The sequence below is a fragment of the Phyllostomus hastatus genome, unplaced genomic scaffold, assembly GCF_019186645.2.
Source record: "Phyllostomus hastatus isolate PE091 unplaced genomic scaffold, TTU_PhHast_1.1 phas_contig_36, whole genome shotgun sequence".
NCBI lineage: Eukaryota > Metazoa > Chordata > Mammalia > Chiroptera > Phyllostomidae > Phyllostomus > Phyllostomus hastatus.
The window spans coordinates 2,480,338-2,493,983 of NW_025333862.1; the positions used below are offsets into that span (position 1 = coordinate 2,480,338).

A 13,646-nucleotide genomic window follows, 5' to 3' on the forward strand; every position below is an offset into this window, starting at 1 on the left:
GCTTCCCCTGCCCGCCCCCCCCCCCCTTCTGAGACTAGGAAAATCATTCCCGCCCTTCCCTGCCCGGGCTCCGCCCTCGCCCCCGCCCTAGGCTGACCGCCACCACCGATGGCTGTAGGCTCCGCCCAGGTCTGGCCAGATCCGCCAACCGCCTCGACCCTTCCGGACCTTGGCCCCGCCCGAATCCCCAATTTTGCACCTCGGCCACGTTTCGGGCTTCCCGCTGACCACGGCCCCAGCCGCAACTCCGCCCTTGTGCAGGGCTGGGTGCAGGCCTTTGTCGTGAACCTATGCCCTGGCTTCACCCTGACCTGGACCCTAGTCCCGCCCACTTTAGTCCGGGCCGACCAGGCTCCGCCCCTAACCCGGTCCTGGACTGGGGCCCGACTCTTCCCTGACTCCGACCAAGACCTGCCCACTTCAGCCTTGCCTCCGCCCCTCCCAGGTGCGCGGGGAATCTGGGCAGGAGCTTCGTCCGGATTCTAGTTGGTGCGTGCAGGCGACACCGGGATCAGGCAAATCCACACTCACCGCCTCACTGTGCACTCCCACTCCGCCAACCATTTAGCTGAGAGTTGGGTGTAGGGGCCCTGGATTTGGCAAGTGTGGCCACGCACTTAAAATTCGGTTATTTGCTCTGGGCTGCTAGGCCTTGCAGCAAACGCCACTGAAATGGGCATGGGCAGGACTCAGGAGTTCCTGACACAAAGAATCTGGACTGCAGAGCGCTAGAGACTGGTTTGCCAACCCCTTCGGTGCAGAACCAAAGGAAGCACAATAGGAGGGTGGATCCGCTGGGCGCCTCCAATTCCTAGTGACCCTTGGTCTGGTTGCTTAAACTCCTTCTGCTCCAGTTTTCTTGTTGGCAAGTTGACATCCACCCCAAACTGCATTTGTGACGATTAATTGAAATAACGTACATAAGGTGCTTGGTACATCATAACGCAAAATAGGATGGAGATATTATATATATATGATATTATATATAATCATCTCAGAGTGTAACAGGGTGCAGCCAAGAGGGGGGCCCCGAATAGGGATTTGGAATGGGGTCCAGAACTCAAGGTGTCCAGGAAATATTAGGATGTACTCACCTCCACCACCCTTCAGGTGTGGGTTGGGGAAAGGGACAAATGGAGCAGGGCCATTGAGAGCTGTTTTGCATAGCAGCAGCTTTGCAGCTAACCTCTGGTGTGGTTATTTAACATATCTATGACCTTTAACTTGTTACATAGATATGTTAAATAGCTGTGGCCATGCTCTGAGCCAGGGGAATGGAAGTAACTTCCCCACCAAGATGTAACTGGGAGGCAGGTCCCCCAAGTGCCTGCGTGGGAGCTTGGAGAAGATTGGCTCCAGGATATGGGGCCACACCTGCCCAGACAAACAATGGCAGCCCAGTGAAGCTGGAAGGATAAGAGAGTGCTGGCATGTGTAGCCGATTGTAGGAGGATTCGGAAATGGCTGCAGAAGGAAGATTGGTGCGGGGATTTAAACCCAGACATGGCAGCCATTGAGGGGAGAACCATACGGTAGTGGCAGAGTGGGGACTCCCAAGGCCATTGTGCGGAAAGGACCACACAGCTGGGGCAGTGGAGAGTGAACCTCGCAGCTTTGCCAGGGTGGGGACCCCCGCAGATTTAGAAGGGGGAACCACCACCCAGCTTAAGCAGAGATCCTGGCGACACACCTCATAGTGCTGGGGAACCAAGGGAGGCCTACCAACCAAGACGGATTACTGGGAAGAACTGGGGGCTGCCTGAGCCACGGACTTCTTTTTCTTTTCCTGAGATACAGTAACCCAGACTGGGCAAAGGGGTGAGGGAAGGACTATGTGTGTTTATGGGTGTTTTCAGGGACTTTGGGATTTTAATGAAGAAATTAGGTCACTACTTTAAGTCCGTATAGCATTAAACAAACATTTCCTTTCCCTTTCACGAATCTCTGGCATTGAGAGACCTCGTTCCTCTGGCAGTGGACATAAACCTGGGGGGGTCCTTTTGGGTAATAGTACATTGCCTTGGCCCCCCCTTGTTGTTCTGTAACAAGAGAGCTAGCTTTTTCCAGGAAAATCAGCAAACCCAAGACAGCAGGACCTCCAGACCTGACCAATAATTATAAGGAACTGACTAATGGTCACAAGCTCCGGATCTCTGGCAGGCTAAAGATAACATCTTGACCTATGTTATGTTTCTGATCCTGAGGTGGACCCCTGGGTACTTTCCCATGAAACCAGACACAGGGACACTGGGACAGACCTCAGAAGTGTTCTTAAAACCTGAAGAAATGATTTATTACCTTTACTTCACCTCCAACCAATCAACTCCCAGCACAACCCAGAACCCCTAAATAGTGGTGGCTTGTGATTTTGCCATATATAATCTGAAACCTACATACAATCAGGGAGTTTGGGCTTTTGAACATTTGCTTCCAGTTCTTCTGGGTGGCACCATTCATAATAAAAAAAAGCCAATATTTCTCCACTGCAATTCTCTGTGTTTAGTGTTTGGCCTTGCTAGCACCAGGTAGACAAACTCCTTCTGTTCTGTAACATCACAGATGCCATTTATGGGAGCCCTACACCATAAGGCCCTTTTGGATATGTTTATGTAAGAAATGTCCAAACTTGCAGAAAATTTTTATAAGTTTATTGGAGCCAAACTGACGACAATTGCCAGAAAGCAAAATCTCAGTGGATTGAGAAAATACTCCAGCGAATGGCAATTTTGTAGCTTGTGTATACATTAGAATAAATGGAGGAGACATAAGCAGGGTTACATGAAATCCTTTTGTGGAGAATTAAGGAGGCAGAAGAAGGCAAACCCAGAAAATCTCTGGAAATTAATAAAAAGGCAAATTAGAGAAATGCATACTTTTTTTACATTAGTAGGCACAGAATATTAATAATTAATATTTACAGCACACAGAGATAGTATACAGGCAACAAGGTAACAATGAGGAGGGCCCTGGCTGGACAGCTCAGTTGGTTAGACTATCTTCCAGATTACCCCAAGGTTGCAGGGTTGATCCCAAGTCAGGGCATATATAAGACTCAACCAATAAATGCATAAGTGTAAAAACAGATCGATGTTTCTCCATTTCCCCTTCTCTCTCTCTGAAATCAATTTTAAAAAAAGAAAAGAAACCAATGAGGATTCTGTGATCTGCTGCTCTGGCCCTGGGGGTTGTGTCTTAAGGAGTCTAGAAAAAAGGAATACTCTGACATTTCAAAAGTATGTTATCTTAAATACAAAACAACAATAGACAGACTCTCTTGAAGTAAAGATTGACCTTTGTCAAGGAAACTGCGGCCTAGGAAAGGACTACCCACTATGACCCACTTTCAGCTAGAAGAATTTTTATGTTCAGACCATCCTTTGTAGTCCCTGCTTTTGTAAGGCCAGCCATGCTGACCTTCCCTGAGCTTATCAGGTTTAGTATGTGTCCCCTTATTTTCTGTCACACATGTGGTGTAATTTAACAGATAAGAAGCCTGAGGTTCATAGGGATTAAGCATTCTGCTCAAGACCACACAGCTTTTAAGTGGCCAAGGTATATTACCAAGGCCCCAAATTTTCCCACACCCTATTGTCTCTCTTTCCAAGCCTCTCCACCCTATGAGTGAAACTCATTCACTCAACAATTACCGACCAGGCCAGTCTTCATGCAGGCCCCTGGAAATCTGTAGTAAACAAGTCCAGAGTGGTCCCTGCTCAAGGAACATGTAGTTGTACCAAGAAGACCAACCACTAGTAAGTAATAACCAACCCCCAGTATGGGTGTTAGAAGAGAGGACTTCTGGCAGTCTCAAGAAGCTGGGGCAAGTAGATACAGGAGGCAGGACTACTGTCTCCAGTGGGGATGAAGCCACACACCCACCCCAAAACACAGCATTTTCCTCCCCAGACTGAGTTTCAGAGGCCACCAGCAGGGGGAGCCCATGGCTCAGGCCTGACACACCTCAGATGCTTATATAACTTGGAAAACTGGGGGAGGATTGCAAGAACCAGGCACGAGGCTTGTCACACACACAGATACTTGTACTGGTGATAACACAAAGGAGCTTCATACAGAAAAATGTTGCAGACACAGAGCAATGCACAGACACACACAACACACACACATGCTACCAAGGACGGAGATGTGGTGTAGACTGTAAACTACTCCTGAATCCTCCCTGTCTGGCCCATTAAAAAAATCACACAGGCTTACCCAGCACCTTGGCTGATACCTGTGGTGGCGTGAGCAAAGAAAAGAGGAAGGCAGGCTTTACATGAGCCTCAGGCCAGCCAGAGACATAAGGAAGGGAGGAAGCCTGCTATTGCAGAGGCACGTGAGAAGTGTATAGTGACCATGGAGCCTATCGTCACTGTCATCACCCACTTTCTACTGGCTCTTCACGTACCACCAGGTATGGGCATACATCAGACTCCAGGCTAGTGTTTCACATGATTATGTAATAATATCCCCTCTAGATGACATATGTCCAAAGTACCAAGTTGGCACTGAAGTGTCCTGAGTATCTTTAAAGATAAATAAGACCCACACTCTGCTCTAAAGGAGTTTATCATCTAGCTGAGATGTCACAACCATGAGACATGATTCTCAGAGAGGCACATCCAAAGATAGACCCATCAACATATTCTGACCTGTGCCAGGGGATTAACATGATCTCGTTTAATCTTCACCAGAATCCCCTGAGGTCAGTACTATTATTATCCATGGGAGAAAACAGGTGTACAGAAGTTTAGGAATTTGTGAACCTGGAATGGTCTGAATGTGGAGGAGCCTGTGTTTCTACCATGTTACATGGCTACTTGAAGGTAAACATGGACCGAGCACACATAAATACACACCCAGCTATTGACAGACAGCACCTTACAGGGTGACAAATACATCAAAGAAGCAAGCACACGTAAGGTAAAAAAAAAAAAAGATATCGGGGTAAAAAACAATCTACAATCATGCTATCAAATAATTGATCAATACAATAAGCAACCAGTGAATGCATAAATAAGTGGAACAGCAAGTGGATGTTTCTCTCTTTCCCCCCTCCCTTTCTCTCTAAAATCAGTAAAAAAGAAGTACTAGCCCAAGCTTTTAAAAAAGAAGAAATAAACACACATACCCCGACCTGACATTAGACATAGAAATACCACAAACAGCTCTCTTTCTTTTATTTACTTTTTAATCCTCCCCTAAGGGTATGCTCATTGATTTTAGAGAGAGATGAAGGAAGAGAGAGAGGGAGGGACAACAATGTGAAAGAGAATCATCAATTGTTTGCCTCCTGTATGTGCTCCAACTGGGGATTAGACCCAAAACCTAGGTATATGGCCTGACCGGCAATCAAGCCTGCAACCTTTTGGTGTACAGGATGATGTTGCAAGCAAATGAGCCACCCAGCCGGAGCAGCTCTCCCCCTTTTAAACATGGATAAATCCCAGCTTGGTGGGAGCTAAGGATCACACATGCAAGAATATCCTGTGATTTATTTGTGTTCATAAAGCCTTGACCCATACTGCCATGATGAGCTATTTTTTTCCACCATCCCCAAAGGGAACATTCTCTCTGCTAATTTGTTGAGAGGATCAAGTGAAGAGATAAGGCAGAGGTAGAACAAAAACCTGCCTTCACCTTGACAACTAACTCATGCAGTGATACATCAAAACAGCTGCACACTTGGGCACCCAGGCATACACTAAGATAAACACACAGAGGTCATGGGTGCCCAAGCACACTCAGAGAACTACAGAGCCATCTCCCACACACACATATGCACATCGAACCCTCTCCCTACTTCCTTTCTAGCCAGGCACCTGTACCTTCATGGCGGCCTCTATGCATGTATATATTCCCTGAACCCTCCTCTCGCCCTGGCTAAGCCCACACTCCTTCCCAAGTTCTCAAACACTGTGTCTAGGGTATGGTACATCTGTTAAAGAATAGAGGAGCCCTGGCTGGCATAGCTCAGTGGATTGAGCACGGGCTGCGAACCAAAACATCGCAGGTTCGATTCCCAGCCAGGACACATGCCTGGGTTGCAGGCCACGGCCCCCAGCAACCGCACATTGATGTTTCTCTCTCTTCTCTCTCTCTCTCCCCCTCCCCCTCCCTTCCCTCTCTAAAAATAAATAAATTTAAAAAAAAAGAATAGAGGAACAACAGTGCCACTGCTGGCCTTAGCACAACCTGGTCATGATTTCAGAGGAGGCCCTGTCATTTCTATGCCCAGGATTAATGCCAGATGCCACCCACTTCAGAATGCCATGGAGGGATCCCTGTGAAGTGGAATCCCCTCATCCTCCCTCCACTGATAAGTCCCTTGTTCCCCAGTTTTATAGGGCTGGGCATCTGGGCTCCACCCTATCCCTCTCTTCCATTTCCAGCCAGCTAAGAGGGAGCTGATGACACAGATATGTCTGGAGGGTGGCATGGGACCTTCCCCACTGTGTGATATCATGTCTTCTACAATCTGGCAGCCTGAGGTGGGATGAAGATTCATCAAGGGCAGAAGATGACAATGGTTTGATGAAACAGATGTTCTCGGGCAGGAGGTGATTAGCACCAGGTGGCGGCCTCTGTGTCACTGAGGTTGAGCAAGAGACAGATTTAAAGAATAGGTCATTTACCAGTTTGTCCACACCCAGCTCTGAGCAAGGTGAGGAGACATCAATACTCACTAATACTGAATACTTGCTCTGTGCTAGGCTCTGCTGTGAGTATTCAGCATGCACCTGCTCACAGTTCTCACAACAACCCACAGGGGAGCAAGACTGTTACCTGTTTTGCAGATGGGAGAGGAGGCCCAGAGAGATGATCCCACTTATCCAAGTTCACCTGACTAGCTAATGGTAGCTCCCACATACAAACACAAGCTGCTTAACTCCCAAACTTAAACTACTAACATTCTTCTTTCTCCTGCTTCCCTTATCTGCACACACTTATTTGTATATGCACATGTGTGATCTCTCTCTCTCTCTCTCTCTCTCTCTCTCTCTCTCTCTCTCACACACACACACACACACACACACACACAATGGTGCCTATGCAACCTTTTGAAATAACTGCCTTTTTCCAATACTGGTGTATTTCTCCTAGCACATAATAGGAGTTCATTTGTTGAATGAATGAATGCAATTCTGGAGGTCCAGCAAAAGAGTAATCAGTGAGAGAGCTGTGTGCAGGTGGTTATGGGGGCAGAATGGGACAAGGGGGATTTCACAAACATGCTCACTTCTAACTCTGGGTTCCCAGCCTGTCATAGCACCTAGGAAGGGAATGAGAAATGTGGTTCACAGGGTTCCCTGAGGTGGAAGAGGGTCTTAACTCTCTCCCGCAATGAAAACAGATGACAAGAAAACTTGAGGGGAAATCTGGGGGGAGGGTATGGGAGCACACAGCCATTTCAGCCCAGCTCAGGTCCTGCTTGTCACCATTCCCTGCTGTGTCTCACAGTCTTCCCAGGTCTCCCTCCCAATGGCCCCTGAGCTTTGAAAAGCCCCAATAGCCTTGAAAACACAACTGTCCACACATGGACTCTGCAGAAACCTGGCACCCCTTGGCTGTCCTGGCTGAACAGTGGACAATTCCCTCTTTTCCCTAGTCCAACTGAAACAAGGGTGGAATTTTTCCAAAGGTTCTCTATTGGGAAAGCAAAGGGAAAACAAAGCCAGAAATAAAGACTACAAAAACAAAGAAACAGATGGGATAGTGGGGGTGAAGGAACTTGCTATGGGAGAGAGTGGGCCCAGAGTTCTGATGCTGCTGTGCCCCTGGCTCCCATAGCACTCTATCCTCAGCCCTTTGATGGCATTTACTCACTTTGCACTGTCATCATTTCAGGGCTTGTTTATATCTGCATCTCCATCTTGGCAGTGAGTGCCTCAAGACCACTGTTAGCTCTTTTTTGGCTCCACCCTCATGCCTAGCACAGTGCCTGGCAAGGAGTAGAAGCTCCATAGACATTTGCCAAATACTTAAGCAAGGAAGTGAGCAATATGGTGAGTAAGAGAGGAAAACTGGGTTCTTTCTGATAGCTAGATTGCCTCTGTGGTGGGCACTGTTGCTGCCTCTGGAGTTGTCTCACACTGGTCATTTTGATCCACAGCTCACAGAAAACTTCTCCTGTGTCAGAGCCAGAACATTTCAACCCTCAGGAAACAATCTAGGGGAGGGGAGGGTGCTGGAGATCAGATTCAGCTAGAACAGAAACTGCATCACCAAGGCCAGGACATTGAAAACAAAGGGCAGAAAATAATAGCTAACACACATGGAGCATTTGAGTTACCAAAATAATCTGATGAGTTAGAGCTGTTAAGAAAACCAAAGTTCAGAGAAACTAAAATTTTGTCTAGTGAGTGGTAGACTAGATTTCTTATCCAGGTATTCTGACCTCACAGCAGTCAGGACCATGTTTCTATGCTGCCTCTGTAGAGGATAAACCATCATCCTGAGAAGGTCCTGTGGTCTGGTAGAATAAAAAGGTGCAGGTCCAGCCAGCTGGCAAAACAGGGTGATAGGGAATCCAGGTGAGCAGGACTGCTCACTCCAGGTGGGCACTGAGGCACCAAGCACTGGCATGGAGGAAGCCAGCTCCTGAACTAGATGTCCCTGGGGATAGAGGATTGGACAGAACAAACCTAAGACTTAGGGGATGAGGCAGGTTACCAATGAGGAGTTCAGGCATATGAAACAGAGCTTCAGTGTTCCCAACTAAGTCAAAAATTTTGGAGCTAGAATTCCAGAACCAGACAGCACAACCTTGAGCGGACCTGAATTTGCCAGGTCTGTAGTCTGCATCCTCTACTTGGGGAAGCTTCCCAGGATCTTCGTTTCTCCATTTCCTCATCTATAAATTAGACCTGTTATGAGGACTAGACTAGGTAGTGCATTAAAAGGGCTAAAATCCTTAGCATGGTGCATCATCACCTGTTAGCTGTGAGGAGTTCAAGATCTGAGGGACAATCTAGCTCAGTTCATTCTTAACCCTGCCTGTATGTTGAATCATTGGGAGGTCTTTTAAAAGATACTGATGTCTGGGTCCTACCTCAGACTAATTAAAACATGATCCCTGGGGGTGAGGACAGGCATGAAACTTTAAATGTGGGGGTGAAAACCTCTACCCAGTCCAATTCCTTCACTTTATTGATGAGAAGTAAAGGACTTATTCAAGTTCACACAGCTAATTAATGGTAGAGCAAGTCCTGTATGGCAAGTTGCTGCCCTCCCTCCAGTGCAGCCCAGGGCGATTTTCAGTACTTCGTGGCTCAGCTTTTGCTCCTCATCTTTGGAATAGATGAGAGGCAGAGCCTAGGCCCACCCAGTGTCACTCAGCAGAAATTAAGGTAAAGAAATGGGGGTAGCTTGAGGAAATGAAGAAGAGCCCTTGAGGGCTACAAGAAGCCTTGGGCAGACTAGGTTAAGGGATGGGGTAGAGGGATTTCGATACTAAATGGCATGAGATTCTGACAAAAGAACCATCACACGGGAACCTTTCTTATCTTGATTGTAATAGTCTCTCCAGTACCTTGCGCAGGCACATAGCTAAGTGGTTAACAAATGCTGGGAGAATGTCTGGATGACACCACAGCATAAAAATGAGCATGCACTGTGACTGGTTTGCCAGGGGCACTCACATCTCCAAGAGGCAATGCTGAGAACATCCAGACAGGAGCATAAGAGTGAAGGGATTCCAGACTTGCAGAGAAACTGAGGCACAGAGGAGACTGAGCTCTCTGAAGTCCCAAGGAAAGCTGGTTATGTGGGAGCAAGGATATGGCCCTGCATCCCAATGTTTGCAGAGCATTCTGTCCTAGCTGGGCATCTGGAACACCAAAGGACAAACTAACAGAGTTGTACCCTGGGTCAATTAGAGGGGGCCTGGTAAGGGAAGAAAGAAGTAGGAAGAAGAAGGCAGGGGTCCAAGCCAGGCTGCCTTTTGATAGGGAGAATGGGGAGGCGGGGTGTTCTGGGCCAGTGGCTGGGTCAGATCTCCAGCCAAAGCAAACCTACCTCAGGAGGCTGGGGGGCAGCTCCCTCCCTGCCCAGATGGAATCAAAGGAAAATAGGAACCCTAGAGGGCCCAGCTGTGACCTTTGCCCCAACACTCAGCAAGAACCATTAACTCCAGCCTCTCCATCACCTCTGACATAATTTTCCCAGCCCAAAGAATCTCTGGAAACAGATGCATCTAACATTTGCTGATCAAGTGCCAGCCAAGAAATATCAGGTTCTTTCAGAGGGACAGGGCCTCATCCCCAGCCCTATCTTCTCCTCCAAATGTATCTAAACCCTGTTGTCTATCACAAGGGCTCTCTGTAAGAAACCAGGGTGGTCTCTGCCCAAACCCTGAGCCTTTCCTTGCTTTTGTGCCAAGAGTTAAAGGGATCAGACTCATTTTTGTGGGTTATACTAATAGACAAAAGAGGAGTACCTGCCCTCTTGATCTTCTTAATCCAGGTATCCAACAGGTAGTTCTCGAATAGATACAACTACAGGAAACTTCTCCTGTTCACCTGAGCTGATCCATGAGCTGAGGTGGAAATAACCAGAATTTGGGAATTTGTGAGTTATCAGAGCTACAAAGGAACTGCTGAGATTTTCTAACTCTATTCTTTGTTGTTCAGACGAAGATGCAAGGCCAGAGTAGGGGTGCCTCTTGTTCAGCATCACACAGCTGGTTACTGGCAACACTATAACCAACTTATAGACATGTACCCTTCATGTCTATAAGCTATGTCTAGAGCATGTCTAGAGCATGTCTAGAGCATGTCTAGAGCATGGCAGGGGCCATAGGTAGTGGAAGTGGGAAGACAGAGGCCCAGAACAGCCCTGGACTATCATGCTCAGGGAGGTGGGTTGACATGGGCCCCTAAGTAACACCATTTATCCTTTTCTGCTTTTCCTTTATACTTCTACCTGTGTGACTAGGTGGGACACACACGTGAAGCTCTCTAACCCAGAGAACAGTAAGAAGACAAAAGAAGTAGGATCGGAGCAGGGGCAGAGAGGCTAAGGGAAATTCTTCTGGTGTTCTTTTCTCTTTTACATTTTCTAAATTCTTTCTAAAATGGCTTTAACAATAAAAAATTATAAAAATAATCTGGGGAAAAGATTAAAGGTAAGAGAAGCAAAAGGAGTCAGAGGAAGAGGTTTTCAGAATCCATTTTGAGTAGACTGAAAAGAAAGACCAGAAAGAAAGCAGAGGAGCAGATATTAAGGGAGAGACAAAGCAAAAACCCAGTACCATCCCTGTAATCCAGTGGGGAAACTGAGGAAGCAGCAGGACTATGAACAGCCACTCTGTGGCTTTGAGCTAAACCTTTCCACCACAAGGTCACTACATTCTTTAGGAAGTGGGAGGAAAGAGGGTTGGAGAGACAGGGGAAATAAAAGGCACCTTTGTTGGAAACTTGTCATTCCCTTGCCACTCCCGCCCCCCCAAGGCCTTTCCAGACTCCCTTGTCCATCCTATCATCCCAAGGCAGCTTCCCCTTGGAAGAATAAAATTTCACCCACACCCCCAAAAGGTCCCAGAAGCCTGGCCTTGGTGACAAGACCACAAGCCCTGAAGAAGAAGAGAGAGAGTTGGAGAGAATGGAGCAGGGCTGGAGGGAAAAACATGACTGCCCAGAGAGGGCTGGACATAGGGAGGAGAAAGAGAGCAAGCAGGACTGGTAAGCTTGGCCCAAATCAGGACTGGGGCAGAGAAGAGGGGTGAGGGGGCGGGAGGAAGAACAGTGTGGGTGATAGAAACTCCCAGTGCTCCTTCTCTCCCACTCTCCCTCCCTCTCTCTCTTTCTTGATCTTGAAACAACCTTCAAGTCTGGGCTGGAGGCCCCAGGAGGCCAGTCACTTAGGAAACAAGACAGTTCCTTGGAGACCTTGAAAACCCAACTGCAGCTGAGCTGCACCCCCACCCCCCTTCATGTACATACACATGCACTCCCATGAATTCTCCCATGAACTCTCACGTACACCCACACACACTCCCTGGCTGGCCACATGCACACACACACACTCTCACACATCACTACACAAACAACTGATTTTTAACAGACTGACCCCACATCCAAGTGAGTGTTGCTTTCTGCTGTCTTAAGGAGTTTCTACACTGAAATTACCATTTGGTACATTCACATGGTCTTTTCCCCCCGACACAGATCTCACATAATCATGTCCACACACACACAGATATATGTACAGATGTGCGCCATGTACTATCCTCTGTCTCATTCTCTCATTTTCCCTCTATCTCCTACTTCCCAGATTTGCCCACACCAAGCACACATTGGATTTAGCATCCTCCATCCTGCACTTTGTCAATTGCCTCTCTGCCCTATGACTTTCAAACCCACTCCCCAGACCAGTCATCCTGACTTTCCCATGTCTTACTTTCAAGTCTTTTTTACTCTCTGTTTTGTTCCTCTCATTCCAAGGGCCTTGATCTAAACTGATACCACTGGCTGTGTTCAAAGAAAGAAGTAGCCCAACCCAGGCACCCCAGATCAAAAGGACCAGACTCCATTTATGTCCTGGAGTCTGACTGAGGTCCACGGTAGAGGAGCAGGAGGGAGACTCCCAGGGTCTCCACACTTACCTGAGCAGGGAGGGTGTTCAGGGACACATGGGTGAGAAATGGGTCCTGGATATCCTGTCCACTCTTTCTTTCATCTGAGCCCCAAATATGGGAGCATCAGTGCCCTTGGGGCTGTGCACTGGCCCCAGTACAGAGCATGGCAAGGAGCTTCGCCAAGCTGTATGGACACAGGAGGGCACAGTCCTTTCTGGTTCTGGGCCTGGCCACAGGGACAAGAGCCAGGGCCTTGGAAGGACTGGGCAGTTCTGGGAGGTACCAGCAGGGTGAGGGTGCAAGAGTAAAAACTGTGACAGCCCAGCACCTGTTATCTATACACCGTTTGGTTTGGAGGCTGTTGTTTGTTTGTTTTTTTTTTTAATCTATCTACCTTGTGTCCTGAAGAGGGCTGGGCAAAAGATAACCCAGGATGCCAAAGCAGGATGCCAAAACTAAGGAACAGGTGCTTCCTAAATCCCAAGTCATCCTCTCATCCACTCTGACCCCAGAGCAAAGTTGCCCTTCAGCAGCCCCAGTGTTGAGTGACCTGGCCACCTGTGGCTAGTGACTTGTAGTGACTTCCCTACCAGTCTTTCCTGATGTCTAACCATAAGACTTCTTGCTACATCTTCAGCTATGTCTCTCACTCTTTTCTCCACACAGGGGCTTGAACTAGGTCATTTTCCTCTGTTTCCTCCTGCTGTCTGTTCTCCCTCAAGCTCAAATTCAAGGTTAGTTAAGGGGCCCATGGAGTGATGGTGTCTGCCCCATCCAATCCACCCTTCTACTTGTAACCCAGGAGTAGAAGAGGGGTGGAATTTGGGTGTGACTTTCCAAATCCCTGTAATGGAAAATCTGGGAGGAGGCCTGTAACTTGGGGAATTCAGACTTGAGCCCTGTGTCCTCAGAGTGGATTTGTGGGAGGACAGGTCTATAATCCCTCTGGAAGGAGTCTCCTCTGGGGCCAGGGATGGACACAGCCCAGCCAGTGGCACCTGAAGCCTCTGAACCAAAGGTCCCATTCTCTCCCTCCTCTCATCCTAGCTTCCTTTGGGCTCAGGGTGTTCAG

The 13,646-nt window shown here is 47.9% G+C and overlaps 1 long non-coding RNA gene across 1 annotated transcript; it reads right to left on the bottom strand.

Moving 5' to 3' along the window:
* Positions 1-6,164: 6,164 nt before the first annotated feature.
* On the bottom strand, positions 6,165-12,774 carry LOC123820678. The gene is made up of 3 exons (XR_006786005.1): positions 12,602-12,774; positions 10,436-10,534; positions 6,165-6,589 (listed from the first exon to the last, which is right to left on the bottom strand). It is a non-coding gene; the product is annotated as an uncharacterized LOC123820678 (long non-coding RNA).
* Between the last annotated feature and the right edge of the window lie 872 nt (positions 12,775-13,646).